The following is a 24,419-nucleotide window of genomic DNA, read 5'->3' on the forward strand; positions in this document are numbered from 1 at the left end:
TAGTAATGCCATGAATGCATATACGAGAATGGCTCTTTTTTAGTATTAGTATTTTGGACCATCCTTCGTCCCCAGTGTCTTGTGGTTTAGGCATGAGGTCCAGCATACTCAGATTATCATCCAGAATCGATTGTATTTCAGCCTCATCATAGGCCAAGCCTAGATTGGCTCCCATGGTGGATGTTTTTTAATTGACCTCTGAGCAGATAGTAGTGGTGAAATAGGAGAACAAACTTTGTGCTGTTTATTTTTGGAGACACTGTCACTGAATGGCTCTCAAGCGAAGCACACTACAACTATATATATCTTCTTCGCAAAAACTGAGTTGTGAAGATAGAGTTCACAATGGAACTCAGTATTACTAAGGACCCGCAGCCATAGCTACACTAGAACAAGAACAACAAACAGATAAATCGAGTGTCCCAGGGAATATTTAACGACCACGCAGTTACAGCCCCCTAAACATGATATACATTACAAAAAGAATAACTGTGGGTCAACTATGTATCTATGTGTGTCGAGATGACTCAAAGTGTACTCTGGGTGTGTTAGTAGAGCACACAACAGGATATCACACTGTATGGGAAGATATCCATCAGTTACTCTCCCTTTGCCGCCCTTTCATCATTTGAACCACTTCCCAAAGTGGAGAATGTTTGTTGTTGCCACCTGTTATGGGAATGACTACTGTTGTAAGGTAAAGGACTTAAAGGGGAATAGTATTAGTAACTGAAAGCAGTGCAAGAAAGAGTTGTGAAAAAGAAGAAAATGTGCTCTATGATAAAATTGAATAGTGAACGCGAAAATATTTTATTCTGTTGCCGTCCACTTCCAAAACTAAAAACAATTCAGTGCAAAATAGCCAGTAAGTAAACCTAATAGTTACTGGCCCGATGTAATGGTCGACATGTTTCTGCTGTAGTTTAAAGATCCCAAGGTATCTCCCGCTTCTTCAGGACCTATGACTTTTGCTACTGCTCCAAAGTGAAATATAAAAATTGATACAGATATCACCTGTTCAAAACTGGTAGTCATTCCCATAACAGGTGGCAACAACAAAGATTCTCCACTTTGGGAAGTGGTTCAAATGATGAAAGGGCGGCAAAGGGAGAGTAACTGATGGATATCTTCCCATACAGTGTGATATCCTGTTGTGTGCTCTACTAACACACCCAGAGTACACTTCGAGTCATCTCGACACACATAGATACATAGTTGACCCACAGTTATTCTTTTTGCAATGTATTTTACTTGATTGTACAATTTTTGACAAAATGTAAATGTGAATTAATTAAACAATCGGATTCAAAACATGAGTGCATAAAGTATTATGATTACACTTTTGTTAACTTGATTAGCTTTTCATTAACTTTGGAATTTACCTTTGAATATAAGAGATTAGTTGCAATGAAAGTTGCAAGGGTCTTAGGTAGAGAACCCTGCAGACCTGGATTTTTCCAGGCCTTGACAGAGCAGGGACAGTAGATGGGCCAGGAACTTTTTACTTCATATTGACTGCTGAAACCATAACATTGCAATATACCTATTGTACCATCGCTCTAGCTTGGAAGAGGAACCCTGTGCTACATTGACTGTATAATGCAATATTAACTGTGTTTATATAGGGCTAAGCATGAAGGCACTATAATGCTGTCTGAGGTCAGAACTCTGGCCCATCGTGTTGCAGAGACTTCTAGTTTTCACAGTTTACCTTAATTCTATGTGTAGAATATCTTTTCTTGTGTGTATTAATGTACGTTTCCTTAATAAAGTTAAGCCCTGACTAAACATTAATCTTCTTAGCCGGTTTTATGGGGTAAACTGTATTCTGAATGTCTAACCCACCTCACCTCCTTGACTAAGCTTTGGGCTGTTCTGTCTAGCTAACTTGCGGATAGTCAACTGCTGTCAAGGAGTACTTGGTTATCTGTCAAGGAGTACTTGGTCATCTAGTTTGTTGTCCATTAGTAATGTGGACCCAGTACACCAGCGATGAACAACTCCAGTCAATGCAACTGGAGCCCACTAACCCCTGACTGGCCTGGTGCCTCAGGACCCTGTCATCACAGACTTACTATGGGTGACATTGTGCTTTGTGTTTGGCTGTGGAGTCTGGAATATGAATTGTGGAAATGGTATTCAATTCTCAAGTATTTATTGTGGATCTATTGTGGTTGTGTGGATTATTGTATGCAAAGACAGGGAACAGGGGAACCCTGTTTCAAGGTATGCATTGAGGCACATGTAGTTTGGTGTGCAGCTGTTGAATGAGCAATAACCTAATTTCTGGCCTTACAGAAGTGGGAACGGGTAGTACTGTGTCATATGAAGAAGTGTGTGGGATTAGCCCATGTCGTGCAAAACTGGGGAAGAGTAGCACCCTAAATGTGATAATGCCTGGGGAGGATCCTATGGTATACAAAAGTGGGGGAGAGTAGCACCCCATGGTGTGTAAAAGTGGGGAAGAGTAGTACCCTGCAGTAAGAAGAAATGTGGGGAACTGTAGTATACCGTGTGTTGTGGCCTGAAGCCAAGTGTGATCTGGGACCAGTCAATAATGTACTAACCAGGGAGGTCGCTCCCATCGCCGCGCAGCTCCACCTAACTGTGCCGTGTCCCTAGCCCAGCTGCCGCCACTGTGCCAGTGTTCGAGGCCCACCTCCACCCGCAGGTGGTGCAGCGCGGCTCCAAAAATTCTTCAAACCATCACCCTACCCACGGAGCTACTCACTATTCTCTTACAACTGGGCCCATCATTCTTAGCTTGCATTCATTCACACATTTAATCTGCTCCGAGGATTCAGTAAAGATCCAAAAGATGAGTCGCAGTGCTATAGCAGAGTGCCTAGACTAAGTTTATACATTATTTACAACTGCAGTTTTATTTCTAATACCATGGTTTCTGTAAGAAGAAATTTTAGAAACACCCCACTATTCATTTATTTTATTTGATCTGCTAGTAAAAGTTAACTATGGACAACAAGACCTGCTTAATTCTCTATTTACTTAATTTTTCTTTAGAGATTTAATCTCTTAGCATGACCTCTATGTTTTATTAAAATGAAAATAATTCAGTTATGCAATAAATCCTGAAAGAAAAGTTACATTTCAATAACATTCATTTATTAGCATGACAGCTTTCAAGAAAATAAAAAGCATATTACCCAAACATAGAAGCGAAGACATCAGCATACAATGTAATAGTTCCAAACAGAAAACCTCTCTGTCTTTCTCTCCCTCTCTCTCTCAGGACTTCGCACCCATTCAAAAGTTAAAGTCGAGAAACATGTCAAAGTCCCTGCGCCATAAGAAAGTTTGCGCAGACCGACAGCATCTCGGGGTGCAAAGATCAAGTCAAAAAGCGAGCTCCTTTCATTGTCCCAAATGTCCTCTTTTATACCCTTTTTCACTAACTTATCTATTTAAATTTGTAACTCTTAAATTCTAGAATGTCTATGATTGGTCAATTTAAAGTTGGATGAGCATCACCTCATCGTTTTACATTTAATTTTATGCATAGTCATCTTCACGTTGCGGCAAACTGTGGTGTTATTGTCCAAAATTTTACTTCCTTCGAAGTGTCCTTTAAATTGTTATTTGCTTGATTCTTCCCACACACCAAATGCTGACTTCACCATCTTTTGGCTTAGGCCCCAAAAAATGGCCACACTGTCCTTGACCCATACTGCTCAGTCACAGGCAGCTCGCATCTCCGATCTGGCGCCTGCGCATTTCTATTGCCATCTCTGAATTTCAGTCAGCATCCATCTTTATTTGCTCGCATAGGACTCAATTTAGGAACTATTATGAAAACAAACACAAATAAATGTGAATTTACAAAATAAAGCCGTTTCTGTTTACCTTTCCCTTTCGAATGGAAAGGGGCGACCACTCGGTCCCCCCGAACGTATGGTCGGGTGCCCCGATCCCCCAGGGAAGCCATTTTGGGTGGGAGGCGTGTCACGGCTGGTATGCCCGAAGCGGCGTAGCCGGGGCGCGCCTTTTCCCGCCCAAGAGGGGTTGTCCTAGACACCTACACCGTTGGCCACGCCCTGTAGGCGGTCGGAGGAGGGTCCACGCCCTCCCGGGGAAGAATAAAAGGAGCAGCAATCCAAGGAAGCATCCTCTTGTTCCTGTGCTTGGAAGCGGCACCTCTTCGTTGCACGTGAGCCCTTGACGGAACAAGAGCCAATTTTGAGAACTTTTAATTTTGTGTTTCTTCTTTCAGCGATTTCGAAGCTTCTTGACCTAGGACCTCGAGGAATATCCGTGAACGATGCCTGGCAAGAAGGTCGGAAAGAAGGTTGGAACCGACCAGATGCTTCGTATGCTGGTGAAGGACATGGCGGACATGAAGAAGCAGATGGCGGCAATGAATGGTGCGGGTGGACCAAAGAGAGTCATCGGACCAGCATTGCCGGGAGTAATCCCTAACGGGAGAGGTAGAAGGGCCAGGAAGGGGGCATCAGGTGGGGAGGCTCCGGTTCCCGAATCACCTCCAGCGAGCCCAGTCACTCCGATCGAGGCCCCTGTTCCGGGCCCGAACGCGGGACAACCGATCCCTGTGGTGGTCACTCCTGTGAACGAGGGGGATATGCCTCCTGAGCTGGCTGCCCAGTTGGCGGCATGGTTGGGCAGAGAGAACGAGGGGGCCACGGCTGATGAAGCCAGGTCGATAATGAAGCAGTTGCGGCAATCGAAAGATGCTGCGAAGGCACCTTGTCCTCTTGTTTCCCCGCAGGTTCCCGTGGAGCAACCAGTATCGGGCGTTGGTTCGGCAGCGACAACGGTCACAGCTACTGGTTCGCGTAAGCAGCCATTGCCGATGGCGGGGGAGGGGTCGTTACCCTCAAGGAGGGAAAAAGTTGTGCAACATATCCCGATGGATGTGAAAGAAAGGATTTGGGCAGATAAATATGTGAACATGTTTTCCTTGTTGACCGATCACTATGAGATTGAGCATGTGAAAAATCAGAAAGAGTTGTTGCATCCTAGTGTATGGCGTGCAAAGATGGCGGGTTTCAGAGTAGATGAAACGATCGCCAATTGGGCCAGGGCGTTTGGAATGTTCACTGCAATTATGGGGGAACGTAGGCCCGAATTATTGTTGGAACTAGCCGTTTATCAGACACGTATCATGGAATTCTATGAATCGTACGGGGGCAATAAATGGTGTTGTTATGATAGCACATTTCGTAAGTCCAAGGAGCACGACTCATCCCTGACGTGGGATTGTTTCGACTCCATTTCCTGGCAGAAACTTGAGAGGTCGAACACGGCGAAGTCGCCTTCTTTGGGCGGGAACGGGGTTGAGCCTTCCCGCCATTCTTTGGGGGCGCCCTTTCGAGCGGGCACAAGCAGTGATCAGAACGCGAAGAATAATGGGACCTCGGGTAGGAAAGGGGTCTGTTGGAACTTTAACAGAGGCAAGTGCACTAGGCCACAGGGGACATGCAAGTTCAGGCATGAGTGTGCAGGGTGCGGACAGTCCTCACACCCCGAAAGTTCGTGCAGAGCCAAGAATGGTGATACGGGAGGTAGAGGAGGCGCCAAACAGGTCTAAAATCGACCGAGGGGCACCATTACCTACTCCTGTTGATATCATGGCACTGATCCCTTGGCTGAACGAATACCCTGATCATATCTCCGCTGGGGTGTTGCGAGACGGTTTCTCATATGGTTTCCGCATCCCGGCGGGGGATTTTCGGGGGGAGGCACAATGTAAGAACCAACTATCGGTTCAACAAAATACGGCGGTGGTGCAGGCAAAGATTGGGAAGGAAGTGGCCCGAGGTCGGGTTGCTGGACCATATGACATGCCACCACTTGGCGATTTTGTTTGTTCACCGTTGGGAGTAGTCCCCAAGAAGGACCCAGGTGAGTTCAGGTTAATACACAATTTGTCAGCTCCTAGGGGTCTTTCGGTGAACGATGCGATTGACCCGGGAGTTTGTTCGGTGCGGTACGCTTCCTTTGATGAGACCGTCGCCATTTTGAATCGCCTGGGGCCCGGAGCGCTGATGGCTAAATCTGACATCGAGTCAGCGTTCCGGTTGCTCCCGGTACACCCAGATGATCAGCGTCTCCTAGGTTTTATGTTTCAAGGACGCTATTACATGGATAAATGTATGCCAATGGGTTGCTCCATCTCTTGTGCGTATTTTGAGAAATTCAGTAGTTTTTGCAATGGGCGTTCACAAGAGCCACGGGCTTTACACAGGTTATGCATTACCTTGATGATTTTCTGTTTCTGGGGGCAGCCGGGGACACGGAATGTGCACAGGCTTTGAGGGAATTCTGTAATCTTATGAAGGAATTTGGCGTGCCACTGGCACCAGGTAAGACGGTAGGGCCATCTACTACACTCGAGTTTCTGGGAATTGAGCTCGATTTTGTAGAGGGGTGCTTCCGCTTGCCCAAAGAGAAGGTAACGAAATTCAGGGCCTCGCTCGAAATGTGTCTCGGCGAGAGAAAAGTAACTCTCCATCAGTTACAACAGGCTGTGGGTCAGCTTAACTTTGCCCTGAGAGTAATACCGATGGCTCGCCCCTTTTCCCGTTCTATCGCACAAGCCATGGTGGGCCTCAAGGAAGGGCACCACCGCACAAGACTGTCAGCAGAGGTTCGCCAGGATATGTGCATATGGCTGGCATTTCTGGCGGATTTCAACGGTCGTGTCGTGTGGACCGATCCACCAGTTTCCTCGGAAGAACTGGGGTTGTGGACCGACTCGGCAGGGAGTGTAGGTTTTGGCGCCATATTTGGAAATCAATGGTCGGCACGAACCTGGCCTGTGTGGTGGCACGATAATGGACTCACTGGTAACATTGGGTTTCTGGAGCTGTTCCCCATTCTGGTGGCCTTGAAAACTTGGCCAGAGGGGTTTCGTGATCGCTCTGTGGTGTTCTGGTCTGATAATATGACCGTGGTTGAGTGTATCAATAATCAGGCAGCACGCTGCAAATGGATTTTGAGATTGCTGAAGGAAATTGTCCTGCTATGTATGAGACTAAACGTCCACTTTAGGGCAAGACACGTGCCAGGGGTACTAAACCAGGCAGCTGATGCACTCTCTCGTTCCCATATGCAGGCCTTCCGGGGTTTTCTGCCCTCAGCGGACTCGGTGGCGGCACCATTTCCCGAAGCTCTCTGGTCTCTCGGTGCCCCGGATTACAAAACCTCGTGGGAGAGAGTCTAGCACCCAGGACAAGGAAGGCATATGAAGGGGCGTTCCGTTCCTATTGGTCCTTTTTGGGTTCAGCTAGGGGGGAGAACTGGGGGCAGGAGGAGTATGTCCTGAAATTTCTGGTATCACTACATCAGGCAGGCAGATCAGTGGCTACGGCCAATAGGCACCGGGCCGCCATTTCCTTCATGGCGCGGGCTCATGGCATCCAGGACCCCACATCGTCCTTTCTGGTACAGAAGGCGCTGCGTGGGTGGCAACGCCTTGAGGGTCGTAGAGTGGATGAGAGGCACCCGATAGGTTTGGAAAGATTGTCCCTTTTAATGTCCATACTTCCTGCGACATGTTCATCTCAATCCGAGACGGTGCTGTTCCGGGCCGCTTTTGCATTAGCATTCCATGGGGCTATGCGGGTAAGCGAACTGGTAGCGAGGAACAAGCAGGACACTGGGGGAGGACTGTGTCGAGAACACATTCAAATTAAGGGCGAGACAATGGTGATCTCGATAGTCAGGTCCAAGGCCGATCAGGGAGCAATCGGGGACAGTGTGGTAGTCCAGCGGATTCCGGGATCTCCCATGTGCCCGGTTAAATGCGTTGAAGAGTACTTAGCGCTGAGGGCGGCAGCTTGGGGGGGAAGCTTGCTGAGGCACACCGATGCCACCCCACTGACTAGGTTTCAGTTTCAGCGGGTGTTAACAATGGCAATCGCGGCGGCGGGCTTGAACCCGAGCGATTTTGGGACCCATTCCTTCCGGATAGGGGCTGCTACAGAGGCTACAGCCAGGGGTCTGAGTGTTGAAAAAGTAAAGCGGTTGGGGCGTTGGTCCTCAAACTGTTATAAAAGGTATGTGCGTTTGCACATGTTGTGAAGCTAATGTCATGCACTCACGCTTCTTGTTTTCTGTTTGGTTTACAGTTTCGCGAGCAGGCTTTGCGGGGCGGACTGTGCAGTTGACCCGACACCTGGGGACCAGCGGTCAAAGATCACCGGCTGAGGAAAGAGTGGTGTGGGTCGTTGGCCACTCATACGTGAGGCGCGCCGCAGACGTATTCAAAGCAGGTGACATGATTCACGTGGCTGGGGAATACGGGTACAGGGTGACCTTCCACGGAAGGGGCGAGCTCTGTATTGACCAGTTTCAAAGTTTCATTGAGGGACTGTTAGGGCGGACGAGGTCACCGCCATCTGTAATCATAGTGCATCTTGGGGGCAATGATTTGGTGACCATTGGTCGACGAGTGCTTCTCGAGTTAATTTTGTCCACAGTAAGTTGGTTGGCAAGAAGGGTTTCGGGGTGCACAATCGCATGGTCACACATGATTCCTCGGAAGGTGTGGCGGGGGGCCCTCTCTGTGCCAGCTTTGAACCAGTCAGTAAAGAAGGTTAATAACAAATTGAGTAGGTTGTTCCGTACAGGTAAATGGCAGTGTATTCCACACGGGTGTATCTGGGGGGACCATATGTATTTGGCGGATGGGGTTCATTTGTCCTGGGAGGGAAATGTCTTACTCATAGGAGACTTCTTAGCTTGGTTAAAGAGTTTACGTAACCATGACCTTTAGTAGGAGCTTTTGTGGGGGGTCCGGATAGCCGGTCAACTATCCGGCCTGTGGCGGTAAGGTCATGATCGGTGAGCAGTAATTGGAAGATCCCTAGAGGTGGGGCGCCACCCATTATGGATGGGAGCGCCCGGGGGGAGGCGGCCATTGGCCCCTCACACGGGGAGGCGGTACCCTTCTAAGGATGGGACCGCCGAAAGGGAAGGCGGTCAAGACCCCTCCCTGGGGAGGAGGGGCTACGGGTCCCCTCCTTGGAATTTCCCGGGGCCAGGACATCCGCGACGGCGGATGTGGTAAGCAGTGTGGGGTGGGAGGGGGGTCTACGCTACCTTCTAGACACCTCACACGAGTCCTCGAACGACCACCAAGATGGCGTCGAGTAAATATGGGCCCCCGTTAAGACAAGGGAAATTGGAAGTTGGCACAGAGGTACAGTCCTCTGTGCGCCCGCCCCTCACAAGTAAGGGGGGGAGTTCTGGTATTAGGGATCTGACACCGGTTACGACCTTGCCGTTGGCCCGTAATGTTAGGATGTACAATTTGAATTTCGAGAAATGCATTTACAGGATGTTTTAGAATCGGCTAGGAGAACCTTTGTATTAGAGATATGTTAAGGTTAGCCAATAAACATCGTAATGTATAAATGAAATTGTACATGATATGAAACTGTTATTTTAATGTTTTAATTTTGTTTCATATTTTAATAAATACGGCCGGGAGGGTAACTCCCTCCCGCCTTCCAAAAGCTCAAGAACTGTATCCGTCTTCCCATTCTTGGGGATTGTGTTGGGAGGGGGTGACGGATATCCAGGCCATATGGAAAGGGGCGACCACTCGGTCCCCCCGAACGTATGGTCGGGTGCCCCGATCCCCCCGGGAAGCCATTTTGGGCGGGAGGCGTGTCACGGCTGGTATGCCCGATGCGGCGTAGCCGGGGCGCGCCTTTTCCCGCCCAAGAGGGGTTGTCCTAGACACCTACACCGTTGGCCACGCCCTGTAGGCGGTCGGAGGAGGGTCCACGCCCTCCCGGAGAAGAATAAAAGGAGCAGCAATCCAAGGAAGCATCCTCTTGTTCCTGTGCTTGGAAGCGGCACCTCTTCGTTGCACGTGAGCCCTTGACGAAACAAGAGCCAATTTTGACCATCCCACCAGCCCCTGATGACAGCGTTTTGTATTGCAATAAAGTCGATTGATGATGATATTATCTCTTTTTCAGGTTGTTTTCTAATAAAGTTTGATGTTTTGATATACAATAAATGGTTGCTCTTTTAGCATGAACTCAGGCGAGTATCGCAGCTGTGATGAAAGAAGTGTATTGTAGAGATAAAAGTTTATACTTGAAATGCTAGTATAACTGTTTTCGTTCTCATTAGATTAAACAATGTCGTATTTATTTTTTGGTCGGGCGGTAAGGTCATGATCGGTGAGCAGTAATTGGAAGATCCCTAGAGGTGGGGCGCCACCCATTATGGATGGGAGCGCCCGGGGGGAGGCGGCCATTGGCCCCTCACACGGGGAGGCGGTACCCTTCTAAGGATGGGACCGCCGAAAGGGAAGGCGGTCAAGACCCCTCCCTGGGGAGGAGGGGCTACGGGTCCCCTCCTTGGAATTTCCCGGGGCCAGGACATCCGCGACGGCGGATGTGGTAAGTAGTGTGGGGTGGGAGGGGGGTCTACGCTACCTTCTAGACACCTCACACGAGTCCTCGAACGACCACCAAGATGGCGTCGAGTAAATATGGGCCCCCGTTAAGACAAGGGAAATTGGAAGTTGGCACAGAGGTACAGTCCTCTGTGCGCCCGCCCCTCACAAGTAAGGGGGGGAGTTCTGGTATTAGGGATCTGACACCGGTTACGACCTTGCCGTTGGCCCGTAATGTTAGGATGTACAATTTGAATTTCGAGAAATGCATTTACAGGATGTTTTAGAATCGGCTAGGAGAACCTTTGTATTAGAGATATGTTAAGGTTAGCCAATAAACATCGTAATGTATAAATGAAATTGTACATGATATGAAACTGTTATTTTAATGTTTTAATTTTGTTTCATATTTTAATAAATACGGCCGGGAGGGTAACTCCCTCCCGCCTTCCAAAAGCTCAAGAACTGTATCCGTCTTCCCATTCTTGGGGATTGTGTTGGGAGGGGGTGACGGGTATCCAGGCCATATGATAACCCGGTTAGTATTTACCTAGCTTTAAGCAACATATATGTGTGATTTGACTTACCAATCTTCATGATTTATGCCACAAACAAACGGACAAAAGCACATCCATGCAATTCTCAATTAGATTATAACAAATGCGTACTCTTTATGACACAATATACAACAAATTAGTAAATTATGCTTTGCAAATCCATGCAAATTAGTATCCCACATTTATTTGTGCGTGTGCATTCTACTCTATGTTGGTTCATTTCAAAAACAAACAATTAGTACTTATTACTGTTATGGAAAGTTAATCTCACAAGGGGTATACAAACATTTTTGTTTCCACCTTGCTCCATCAACTTCCCCCTTTGGTGATTAAATACCTCCCAAAATGTAATGTTTCAAATTCTTTTAATTAGTACTTGTTACAATTCTGTTTCTTCTAATTTCTTTGTATTTTGATGAAACCTTTCTTTATACTGCTCAATCTCAATATCACCTTTTTCTCTTGCCCTGTCTTTTTTTTCTTCAATCTTTTTTTTCAAAGACCTTTTGATATTTCTTCTCTGCCTACATTGACAACTTAATCTCAAAACTAATATCACCACTATTATTATAGTTACTGGTATTAGTATTTTACCTATTATAGATCTACTAATTTCATAAAACCAATTTCTAACTGCTGATAAACTTCTACCAAGTTTCTCAAGAACACCTTTTACTTCTAATGGTTCTATTTCTTTATGCAATTGTGTAAAAGTTGTAATGTATCTCTCAATGTTCTGACTCTTATCAGAAATGTATGTGCAGCAGTGTTGGACCTTTAAAATTCCACAGACTCCTCCCTCTTTTGCCAATACTATATCTAAAGCAAGCTGATTTTGCATTACCATACTTCTCATAGCAAACATTTCAGTGTTAACCATCAAAACTTCTCCAGGTGTATCTGTTGACAGTCTATCTACTATTGTTGACAATTTTCTGATTCGATTTGCATTAAATGATATGCCTACTGCTAGTATCAATGCTCCAAAAACATCACCTATTATTTCAATTACACTTTCTCTTTTTCGACGACTTAAGGGTTTACCTATGTCATGAATTCCATTCGTACCTCTCTCAACATGGAACATTTTTGGAAAGACCAATCCAATATAGCATGAGCCATACCAGTGGTCAGGTAACCTATAATAAGCTTTGTTCCCCCACAGGAAATACATTCCCGGGAAAACTGGGTAATTTCCACCTTTAAATCCCCATCCCCCTTTGATGATATATGTATCTTCATATTGACTTGCACCCACAAAATAATTCTCATACACAGTGTTATCTCTTTGAATACATAATTTCCCTAACATTGATGTATCTATACTTATAGCCACATTTACATCATGTCCTTCAATATTATCATCTGAAAATACCCATTTTGTAGATTTAGTCTGTTTTACTTTTTCTCATCTCTTATATTGTTGTCTCCTTTCCTCTACCATGTTCAAGAAAGCTTTTTCTTCATTTCTCATTTTACAAGTCAAATTATGCTTAAAAGCATAATCATGAGTCAATTCTTGGGTTTCCAAAAAATATTCTCCAAAAACCTTAGCATGGTTAATATGGTTTAGTTCTGCTACAATTTTCAATTTTGCAAATACATCATTTGAATCATAATAGTAGTGTTCTAATTTTCCAGATCTATAAAATAGACTTGATATAACACTACAGGTCACACCATATGTCAATGGCAAATGGTGGTAGGTAATACCTTGCTTTTTTTTGTGGTTTTTTTTGTACTTGTCAGCGCACAGCTACCCGCAGTGGGTTTCCCGGCGCTTGAACAAATACCGCAAGGGAACCCTTCCTGGCTTTCCCTGTGAAGTGTCCACTCCTGGGCACCCCCATGGTGCAGACCAGGCATCTCTCGCGTTGTGGAGACTAAGCAAGTTATTGCCCAGAGTTGCAGCGTGGGACCCATGATCAGAATAGGCACTGAGGCGAGAATATCCGGTCAGGGGAATTACTGAGCCCGAGACCCGCCGAGGCAGGAATCGAACCCTGGTCCCTGGCCAGAGCTCTGCATCGAGGTCTGCCTGCTCTAACCACTGAGCCACACTTCTCCATCGCTAACGAATTATCTTGATGGATTTCAGGCTATATAAATGTAATTTCACATTTTTCAAATCATTATTTTTATCTTTCAGACTCTCATTTGTTTTCAGTGTTTCAATGTCAGGAGTAAAATGAATAAAAATCGCAAGAATTACCCATATCAACATCAATATTCCAGTACGAATTAACCACATTCTACACCATTTTCAAAAAATAGAACATTTGGATTTAGTCACTTCATTAGTAGCCATTTTGTGTTTTTTTTACACAGCAGTATTTCAATCTTTTTACTTTCAATTGTCTCTTTACAACCTTATTTCACTTACAATGTTCCTTCAAATTCAATTCCAGATTTCGTTTGGATATATATATATATATATCTATCTATATATATATATATATATATATATATATATATATATATATATATATATATATATATATATATATATATATATATATATATACATATATACATATATATATATATATATATATATATCCAAGAAAACGCTGCCTCTTTTCCTCACAAGACAACAAGTTGAGGCCCAATTTGCTTTTTAAGTGAATTTATTTAGGCAACAACACCCAACGCGTTTCGCAGCCTTCGCCGCTTGCTCACGAGTGACTGGTTGTGTTTTACAAATAAAGATATATACAAAAAGAAAACCGAAACTTAGTCATGTGACTTACAAAAAGTGAAAACATACTCTCGCATTAGACATTACATCATGTCACAATATATGTTTTTCGATACAATTGTTGGTTCTCATTGCATCCTATTTGCTTAACAATTGTGATGTAAACAACGTTATTTAAGCCATTAGCGAGAGTCAGAGCTGTATTAAGCGTTTACAGGACTACATTCCCCACAATTCATCTTGTTGGGCTCGTAATGTAAACCCCACTTTCTTTGTTCGTTTTGAACTTAAATTGTATGTTCAATTAATCCATTCAATAACGTTCTTGCCCTATTGTCAAGGGTTTCCATAAACTTGTTGGTTCACTGAATTGTGTCATTCAGTAACGTGTACCAATTATACACAGTCCTCGTTGGTTTACAAAAATACAGCGTGTAGCCCCAGTGGGCAACTTATACCAATTATTTGCAACATAGATAATTGTTCACGTTGCTATCATTGTTGGTGCAATCTGGTCTTTTTACGTAGCCCAATGCAATCCATATTGTCTCCTGACTAGTTGCGCCCCAGTGGGCAAATCACTCAGTATTCCTGTTCTACACATTTGCAGTTCATAACAACTTCGCTTTCACTGTGCTTAATGCACCTACGATCACTCTTCACTTTTTTGGCTTTCAAACGTATTCATGCACTCCTGAATGAATAAAGATTCGTGTGTGACCTGTAAAATGAGAGAGTATAACCATTAAAATCCGGTCTCAACATTTTTGAAGATAATGTCGTACCTTAAACATTAAAAACATTCTTTTCCGCAATTACATTGGAGTCAGCAAAGTTTGTTTACACACTGTATTTAACACTAGCACAGTTATTACCCAAGGTGAGATGCCAGTCCCTCATCAGCATTATGTCCTAATGGGAAAAGTGTTTGGAATTTGATTATAAACCTAGATTCCAGTCGTCGCAATTCTCTCACCCTGTCACCACCTCTTTCTCTCTTAGGTATACAATCTAATACCACAAACGATAATAGATTTGTATTCTGATTGTGTTCATTGTAGAAATGGCGGGCAATTGGATATTGTTTGTCGTGGTGGTTTATGGCCCTCAGATGCTCAAGTACTCTTTTCTTTGCCTTATGTATGGTACTCCCTATGTAACTCAGGTTACATGGGCATCTGAGGGCATACACTGCATATTCGGTCTCGCATGACAAGTGTTTCTGAATTTTGAACGGGTCACTGCTGGCTGACAACTTTACTGATTTGCAATTCTTACTGTGTTTACAGGCCTTACATTTGCCACAGATGTAAAATCCCTGTATTGGGCTTGCTTTTTTAGTTGTTAATCTGGGTAAATTCGCCGGGCTTACCATGTCCTTGATTGATCTCCCTTTCCTAAAGGTGATTTGTGGTGACTCGTTTATTGACTTTTCTATATCAAGGTCTGTCTGTAAAATGCTCCCTTATCGGATTTTTTTATCACAATTGCAGGGTCATTCTGTAGTGTCTGGATCGCGGAAATCTGTTGGGTTGTTAGATTTCCTTTTGCATTTGAGGGAATGTTACATAGTTTCTTAAAGCCATTTTTAACTCCCTTTTCAAACACATCCAATGCTTCATTAACCATTTGTGGCTTAGAATAAGAACTAGAGAGGAGCTGTTGGAAGGTAAGACTAGTGATGAATCAACACAAGCCAGTGAGAAGGTGAGATTCGTAACCACTTACAGTAACAAAGCCTATGGAGTAAGAAAATGCCTGGAAAAACACTGGAGCATTTTACAGACAGACCTTGATATAGAAAAGTCAATAAACGAGTCACCACAAATCACCTTTAGGAAAGGGAGATCAATCAAGGACATGGTAAGCCCTCCGAATTTACCCAGATTAACAACTAAAAAAGCAAGCCCAATACAGGGATTTTACATCTGTGGCAAATGTAAGGCCTGTAAACACAGTAAGAATTGCAAATCAGTAAAGTTGTCAGCCAGCAGTGACCCGTTCAAAATTCAGAAACACTTGTCATGCGAGACCGAATATGCAGTGTATGCCCTCAGATGCCCATGTAACCTGAGTTACATAGGGAGTACCATACATAAGGCAAAGAAAAGAGTACTTGAGCATCTGAGGGCCATAAACCACCACGACAAACAATATCCAATTGCTTGCCATTTCTACAATGAACACAATCAGAATACAAATCTATTATCATTTGTGGTATTAGATTGTATACCTAAGAGAGAAAGAGGTGGTGACAGGGTGAGAGAATTGCGACGACTGGAATCTAGGTTTATAATCAAATTCCAAACACTTTTCCCATTAGGACATAATGCTGATGAGGGACTGGCATCTCACCTTGGGTAATAACTGTGCTAGTGTTAAATACAGTGTGTAAACAAACTTTGCTGACTTCAATGTAATTGCAGAAAAGAATGTTTTTAATGTTTAAGGTACGACATTATCTTCAAAAATGTTGAGACCGGATTTTAATGGTTATACTCTCTCATTTTACAGGTCACACACAAATCTTTATTCATTCCGGAGTGCATGAATACGTTTGAAAGCCAAAAAAGTGAAGAGTGATCGTAGGTGCATTAAGCACAGTGAAAGCGAAGTTGTTATGAACTGCAAATGTGTAGAACACGAATACTGAGTGATTTGCCCACTGGGGCGCAACTAGTCAGGAGACAATATGGATTGCATTGGGCTACGTAAAAAGACCAGATTGCACCAACAATGATAGCAACGTGAACAATTATCTATGTTGCAAATATTTGGTATAAGTTGCCCACTGGGGCTACACGCTGTATTTTTGTAAACCAACGAGGACTGTGTATAATTGGTACACGTTACTGAATGACGCAATTCAGTGAACCAACAAGTTTATGGAAACCCTTGACAATAGGGCAAGAACGTTATTGAATGGATTAATTGAACATACAATTTAAGTTCAAAACGAACAAAGAAAGTGGGGTTTACATTACGAGCCCAACAAGATGAATTGTGGGGAATGTAGTCCTGCAAACGCTTAATACAGCTCTGACTCTCGCTAATGGCTTAAATAACGTTGTTTACATCACAATTGTTAAGCAAATAGGATGCAATGAGAACCAACAATTGTATCGAAAAACATATATTGTGACATGATGTTATGTCTAATGCGAGAGTATGTTTTCACTTTTTGTAAGTCACATGACTAAGTTTCCGTTTTCTTTTTGTATATATCTTTATTTGTAAAACACAACCTGTCACTCGTGAGCAAGCGGCGAAGGCTGCGAAACGCGTTGGGTGTTGTTGCCTAAATAAATTCACTTAAAAAGCAAATTGGGCCTCGACTTGTTGTCTTGTGAGGAAAAGAGACAGCGTTTTCTTGGATTTACGGGGGTGGGACGAAACCCCGTCGAGGCCCGCCATTGAAAAGAGGCGCAGGCAGATTTTCGTCAAAGCTGTGGTATATATATATATATATATCTATATATCCCTTTCTTTTCACTCTTACCTTTAGAAAATCCTTTTGCTTTCTTTATGTTACAGTTTACTCACTTTCCTTTTCAAGACCTTGGCTATATAAGTTATCTTGGCTGCTGTTTACTTCTCTTAGTAGAGGCAGCACCATGGATGTCCACTCAGGTGATTTGTATTTTTTATTTGGTCTTCTCACTCTTTTTGGCCTTTGCACAACTTCTATTTTCTTTCCCAACAACTCTTTTTGACTGGTTATTTCATTTACTTGATCCTCTTGCTCTTTAGCTTTAGTAACCAGTTTAATTTTCAGTCCATCAATTTCTTTAGGCCAATTATCTCCTTTTCTTACGCTTTTTATTTCAGGTTCAGTAGTGTTTCGTTCCACTCTCCAAGTTCGTTTTCTCGAACTTCTCCTTAATTCAGTTTCATCATCACAGCCATCTGTCTCTGTTTCACACCTTTCTATACTTTCATTTATAATGAATTTCACAGCATCTGATTCTTTTTCGGAATTTAAATTGTCTTTGGTGAGTTCATTCACTCTGTTAAGAACTTCTCCATAGCTGGTACCTGGAAGCTCATCCTCATCATAAGTTGTTTCCTTTTCACCAGTTTCGAGATTTCGGTTCCTGCTTTCAGAGCTTTCAGACTGTCCTTCAGTATTTCACGAATTACCAGCTTTCTTTGCACTTTCCTCGTGTCTTTGCTGGTATCAGTCTCTACCAAATCTCGACTTACAGGTCGATCTTCAATATTTGGTATTTCAATAATTTCATTTTCTCCTTCTGATGCAGAGTTAGTATTTGATCTCTCCATATCTCGACGAACACGTTGAGCTTCAGTATTTGGATCTCTTTCTGGTTCACCTTCAGTATCTGAATCAGTGGTGCTTTCACTTTATTCCTGCAGATTTTCAGACTCTGGCACACAAATAGTTTGACTAGCGTGCACCCATCTTTTGAGTCCAGCAGACTTAACTGCAGTTGTACTAACAAGAATGACTTGTCGTGGTCTTTACCATTGAGGCACCAAACAATTTCTCCTCCTGTGAACTTTTATCCATACCCAATCTCCAAGAACGAGATCATGAGCTGGATGTTTTTCTTTCGTTTGTGACTCAGTTCCCACCTGATGGAACACAGAAGTTACTACGTCAGACAGATTTTTGCAGTAATCCAGTATGATATCAACCTTTATGCTCAACAGTTTATCAACTTGTACAAATGTTTGTCTCATTACTCTTCCCATCAAAATCTCATGTGGGCTTATTCCTGTTCTCTTGTCAGAAGTACTCCTCAGGGTCATTAGAACAAGTGGCAGGGCATCGGGCCACTTTAGTCCTGTGGCCAAACACATTTTGACGATTCTGTTTTTTATTGCTCCATTTACTTGTTCAACCACCCCTGAAGCTTCTGGTCTGTAAGCACAATGCAACTTTTGATGAATGTCCAGTGCTTCACAAATCATTTACTTTAGTTCATTGTGGAAGTAAGTTCCACGATCTGTTTCAATAGTTACTGGGAAACCGTAGCGTGGTATTATCTCGCGCAACAGGAGTTTGGCAACAGTTACTTCATCATTTTTCCTAGTGGGGAATGCTTCAACCCATCGTGAGAATAGACAAATGATCACAAGCATATACCTAAGTCTGTTACATGGAGGAAGCTCTATGAAATCTAATTGCATTCTAGTGAATGGACCTCCCTCCCATCCTATGGTTCCCAGACTCACAACAGTTTTTCTTTTTGGGTTCCGTTGTTGACATACAAGGCATCTTTGACAAATGCTTTCAGCAATCATCCTAAACTTTGGATTATACCATGTCTGTCTAAACAACCTAATCATAGCGTCTCTTCCGGTATGGGCTTGACCATGATATATTCGGGCCATATTTGAAATCATGTTATCTGGCATTACTGGTCTTTCATCTTTATAAACCCAGATTTCATCCTCTTCTCTTTGTCAACATCCTGCCTTTAACCAGTTATCCTTTTCTTCTTCACTAGCTTCTTCTTGCATTCGTTTTACCTCATGCCATGTTTCCACTACAGTTGTTAGCATCAAAGGACTTGAAACATGTTCAGTTTGTCTATCCCGATTAATGGATGCTTGATTTTTGGCACATTATTTTGCAATTGAATCAACATATTTATTACCTCTTGTTATATAATCATCTCCTTTCTTATGGGCTGCACATTTAACTACTGCTAGCTTATCTGGCATTTGTATGACATCAATCAACATTTTCACAAATTCAGCATTTCTGATGGGGGATCCTGCCGAAGTCATATAACCTCTTTGGGACCACAGCTGACCATAGTCATGGACAACCCAAAATCCATATTGACTGTCAGTCACTGGTAATCCTGATTTCTTTTCCCAACTCACATGCTCGAATCAAAGCAATCAATTCTGCAATTTGAGCTGAGCGGATTCCTTTCAGACAAGATGCTTCCAGGACATCTGCTACTGTACAAACAGCATATGCAGCGCTCAAAAACACCCTAATCTGTTCGCATGCATGATCCATTCACAAACATCACATAGTCAGATTCAGGTAAAGGTACATCTTTGATATCAGACCTTGGTTTGATGCAATATTCTAGTACATTCAGACATTCGTCCACTTCATCTCCTACTTTCACATTCATGGCATCAGATAATAATGTAGATGGATTCACATTTACACATATTGAAATTATAACAATGTCTGTACCTAGAATTGTCTTCTCATATTTTGTCATTCTGTTATTGGTAAGATACGATGTCTTACTTCTAGTGAGAAGAATCTCCACCGAGTGAGGTACATACACTCTCAACGGAAATCCCACCACTATACCTTCACTTTGTTCAATACTCATGCTTGTAGCAGCTACTGCCTTTAAACATCCCGGCAATGCCTTTGCAATGGGATCCAGAACAGCAGAAAAGTATGCAATTGACTTTCTCAGCTTTCCATGTCTCTGTATTAAAACTGACAAAGCATATCCTTCCCTCTCACTGCAATATAGCTCAAACTCTTTTTCATAATCTGGCATTCCTAAAACTGGTGCTTCACATAGACTTGTTTTTAGTTGCTCAAAGGCTTCCAGTTCTACCTTATTCAGAGTTATTGGGTCTTTTACATCTGCTTTTGTCAATCTTTGCAAACGTTTAGCTATTAGTGAAAATCCACTAATCCATTGTCGACAATATCCAACCATTCCAAGAAACATTATCACCTGTCTCTGTGTTTTTGGAGGTTTCATTCCCTGTATCATTTTGATCCTTTCTAAGGGGACCTGTCTGATTCCCTTAGCAATCTTGTGTCCCAAATATTGTACTTCCTTTTGACGAAACTGTAATTTTGATGGTGACACTTTATGTCCTTCATCTGCCAGATGATTGAACAAGGTAACAGTGTCTGTAACACATGTTTCTTTTGTTTTCGATGCCAATAACAGGTCGTCAATGTACTGCACTAGAACTGATTCTCCAGTAAACTCAGATCTTCTAATGATTCTTTAACAATTGATTAAAGATTGAGGGACTTTCAGTATACCCCTGAGGAACTCAACACCATGCTAAAATACAGTTTTTGAATTGGAACGCAAATATTGGCTGGCTTTCAGGGTGTAATGGGTCTGTGAAGAACGCATTACATAGATCAATGACTGTATACCATTCTGCATCATGTGGAATTTCATATAAAAATTACTGCTGGGTTTGGCACAATTGGACAACATGGAACAACTATCTTATTTACCTTTCTCAGTTCCTGTACTATTCTGAACGTTCCATTTGGCTTTTTAAATCCCATTATCGGTGAATTACAAGGACTGCTTTCTATTTCTCTCAAAATCCCTTGCTCAATCATTTTTTCTATCAATGGCCTTATTCCTTCAATTGTTTCAACTGTCATCTTGTATTGAGGTGTATTCGGATAGCTTACTCCTTTTTTTACAGAAACTTTTACAGTATCTACATTTTTAATCAAACCAATTTCTTCTTCTGTAAAATTCCACACTTGCTCTTTGACTACCTCTTTCAGTTCTCTGGGTATTGTTTCTCGATCAAACACAGGAAACATTTTATTATTTTCAGCTTCAATTAGTGTCATTGTCATTTTATACAGACTATCCTCATCTGGAGTTTGGAGCTCTATGCCATCTGGTGAGCAATAAATGGCACAGTTAATTTTACACAGTATGTCCCTTCCAAGGAGATTTAAAGGACTACTGTCACACACGACAAATTGATGCATGTCTTTGAAATTTCCAATCTCAATTTCCATTGGTTTTGTTAATCTGGTTTTAATCTGCTGATTTGCTACACCCACCACTTGAATGTGTTCACCCCAGAGAGGAAGATTTTGATTTTCCACTGATCTAACAGTAGAACGGGTAGCACCTGTGTCCACTAGGAAAGTCACATCTACATCATTCACCTTTCCATTCACATATGGGCCAGACTGATCTATCTCTAGAGTAGCGCCAAGCACGCACTCTTCTCCCTCTCTCAGGCACCGTCAGAAACTATCATCCGACTTGCTTCCGTCCTCTTTCAGCCAATATTGAGGACTCACATGCACTCTATTATTTCTCGTTACCCGGTCTCCTGCGCAGAATCCTGTCTCTGTACTGTATCTCTGTAGGTTTACATTGTGAGGAAGTGGAGGTTGTGGCACCTGACACTGTGGATTAACTACCTGTTGCGGTGGCGATGGTTGCTGAATTATCTAATTCTGCACCTGCGGATTCAATGATGTATTTTCCGGAATAACTTTCGGTGGATTCTTCCACTCTTTTCTCCAATGTCCCATCCTACCGCAATTATGACACGGATATTTCTTCTTTAATTCTTCTATATTCCCAGTCAACTTTGGTTTGCTAGAATTTCCTTTCACTCTATTTTGGTTACCTTCTGCATTCTTATTTTCTAACTGAGCTACTTGATGTTCTGCAACCTTTACTTGTACCCACATTGCTTTCTCTTTGAGTGTTCTCTGTTTTACCTCAATTTCATCACTACAATATTTTGCATGTCTCAAGACTTCGTCCACAGGAACTTGACTGCCATCCCATTAAATTATGTTTAATCATATCCCCTATCTTTGGTCTCAATCCAAACACAAAGCGATATACAAAATGACTCATATCTTTTTCATCCAATTCCTCATATCCACTGTACTGTTTAAAAACCAATAACAGTCTTTCATAAAATGAATAAACCTGTCACTTTATCTTGTGGATATTCCTCTTTTGGCCAATCCACTGTAATCTTACATTCTGACCATAAATCTGCTGGTACTACTATGTCAAACAACCCATCTAAATCTTCCCATAAGACCTTTGAAACCAGCCACAAATCGATCTACTTGTCTATACCACTCTACTGGTTTTTGTCTCAATCGGGAAAAATCATTTGTGCATGATAAAATATCTTGTCTGCTCCAAGGTACATGTACATATCCTCCTCCAGTTATTTCTCTCATAGGAAATTCTTTTACCACTTCTTCTTTTTCTCTTACTGGGAATGCTAATGTGGATTTGTCACTGTTTCCTCTCTTTTCTTTGTCCAAATCATTTTCCACTTATCCACATCTCCCCATTTTCTCAATGACACAATTAATTTTTTTATTTGAGTAATTCTTCCTGCTGTATTCATATTTTCTATATCTTTGCCAGTAAAATCCACTCTACACGGTTTCTGCAAAATTTTATATTTTGTAAAATCCACATCCATTTCACTTGCTAGGTTTTCAAACCTTTCATGCATGCTTTTTGTTTTCCACGTAATACTTTTACACATAAACGTGATCTCATCATCCTGATAATTTTTCAATCTATCTGTACCAATTGTTCCAATTATTAGTTCTTCCATATCAACTTGTAACCTAGCTACATCTAGCAATTTTGATTCTGTCTCTTTCAGTTTTAAGGCTTTAATCCAATCGCTTAATTCTTGCTCTGTTGGCCCTACTGGAGTTTGTGTTAAATCGATTTTCTCTACACTTTTCTCAGGAGCTACAGAATCTGACTCTGCTCCTCAGGGCCGGACTGGCCTTAACGGGCACCGGGCAATCCCCCGGTGCGCCGCACGGGTGGGGGGCCGGTTTGGGGTCCCTGGGGGCTGTTTTTGTTACAGGGCCTTTTTTGCAGAAAATCGGCCTCGTAACAAAATCGGCCAAAAACCGGCCCTGGCAAAGTGCTCGGCGGCACCCACAACCCCACGGGAAGGGAGGGAGGGCGGCTGAGTACTTTGCCAGGGCCTGTTTTGGTTCCCAGTCCAGCCCTGCTGCTCCTGTTGGGAATTTATACGGAAGACTCTGATTAAAAGTCAAATCTGGCGGTGTCATTTGGTTAGTACGTTTAATTTCTGACAAATCTGGATAAATCTTTTCTTTTACTTTTTGTAAACTCTGATTTAAAGGAATAGTTAAAGATGGCTCTTTTATTTTCTGGTTTTCAAACACTGGGATTACTGGACCTATTGTTACCGGAACAGTTACAGCTTCCATATTTTTACTAAGCTCCTGTATCTTTTCAGCTAATTCATTTGTTGAACGTATACATTCAGCAGTTCTCGTTGCTCGACTCTGTTTCCCTTACTTTCCATTCCATTTCCTTGTTTAGGTGTCCCTGTATATCTTGTTCCGATTAATGGAACATCGGTTTCATATCTCATTTCTACTCTTTCTGGGAGATCTCTAAAATTTGAGAATCATTTAGGAGTGTCTGCTAGTTTATCCTCTAACTGCGGAGCACTTGGGGTTGTACCCATAGAATTTGCTTGGTATTGCGGTGGTCTCCTATTTAGGATCTCTTGCAATACTTCATCCTCGGATCCACAATCCTCATAACTCCTTTTTCCTGTTTCTATATTATTTCTCTTTTCTGTACATATCCGCCCCTATTCCTCATCTACCAATCTAACCGGATACATTTCATCACACATGTTAGCATCTCTCCATCTTCGCATTCTAGTCTTGTGCGTTTCTCTCCAAAATCTACGACCTCTATTCCTTGGTCCTAGGTAGTCTCCTAACCTTTCTTACTCTAAAGCATGCATTTCATCTTCCCACTCACCCAAAGCTTCAAACTGTGTTGGTCTATGTCTTGGTTCAAGCTTCATCATTTTGTCTCTCAAGTTTCTTAATATTGCAAGACTAAAAGATCCTTTGTCTGGGAAAGCTAATGCACCATCATTTCTGGTATATCTTGCCCAATTCTCTAACCATTTACATGTATGGCAGCCATATTTTGTCATCATGTATGATGCAGCCTTTTTCGGTGGAGAAATTATTTTTCCCTCTCCAGTTTCAATTACT

This window comes from Lissotriton vulgaris, chromosome 2_1 (genome assembly GCF_964263255.1).
Source record: "Lissotriton vulgaris chromosome 2_1, aLisVul1.2, whole genome shotgun sequence".
NCBI lineage: Eukaryota > Metazoa > Chordata > Amphibia > Caudata > Salamandridae > Lissotriton > Lissotriton vulgaris.